Raw genomic sequence first — 920 nt, forward strand, 5'->3', positions numbered from 1 at the left:
CAGCGCCGGCGCGGTGCAGGACCTGCTGGTGCGGCTGCTGCAGGCTGCGCTCCTACGACCCCCGGGCTGCCCCCCTACTGCCAGGTACTGCCCCTCCTCTGCGTCCCCTGCCTCGTCTCTGTGTCCCTCCATTCCGTGTCCTGATGCCCTTAGTGCCCGTGAGGCTGCTGCTGCCGCAGGCCCGGGGTGGGTGAGCGCTGCGTTTTGGGAGGTGCTGCCACGCTGTAGCCCCAGCTGGGACACCCCACCCCAGGCTTTGCGTTTTCCCAGTCACACAACCACAGAAGGGTTGGGTTGGAAGGGGCCTCGAGGATCTCGAAGCTCCAACCTCCTGCCACACGCAGGGCCACCAACCTCCACGTCTCACAGCAGCCCAGGCTGCCCAGGGCCCCATCCTTGCTGGCCTCGAACGCCTCCAGGGATGGACGGGGATCCACAGCCTCTCTGGGCAGCTGTTCCAGCACCTCCCCACTCTCACAGCAAACAACTTCCCCCTGACAGCCAACTGAAAGCTGCCCTTCCTCAACCTCAAACCATTTTCCGTTGTCGTGCTGCTGTCTACCCTTTCCAAGAGTCGACTCCCACATTGATGTCCTCCCCATGTTGTCCCCTTCCTGCTGCCCCCCCCCAACGCCTCCCTCTCCCCGCAGTCCCTGAAGATCCTGGGTGAGAAGGTGTCAGAGATCAGCCTGAACCGTGACACCGTCTCGGAGGTGCTGCGCTGCTTCCTGACAGCACACGGGGCTGAAGCTGAGCTGTGCACGGGGCTGCGCACCAAACCCTTCCAGGCTCTGCTCCCGGAGCGCAAAGCTGCCATCCTGGCCTTCCTGGTCAATGAGCTCAACAGCAGCGCCCGCATCATCAGGTGAGCAGAGAGGGGGGAGCGCCAGCTGTGCCCCCACCCCATGGAGCTGAGCCCC

This window comes from Meleagris gallopavo, chromosome 3 (assembly GCF_000146605.3).
Source record: "Meleagris gallopavo isolate NT-WF06-2002-E0010 breed Aviagen turkey brand Nicholas breeding stock chromosome 3, Turkey_5.1, whole genome shotgun sequence".
Classification (NCBI taxonomy): domain Eukaryota; kingdom Metazoa; phylum Chordata; class Aves; order Galliformes; family Phasianidae; genus Meleagris; species Meleagris gallopavo.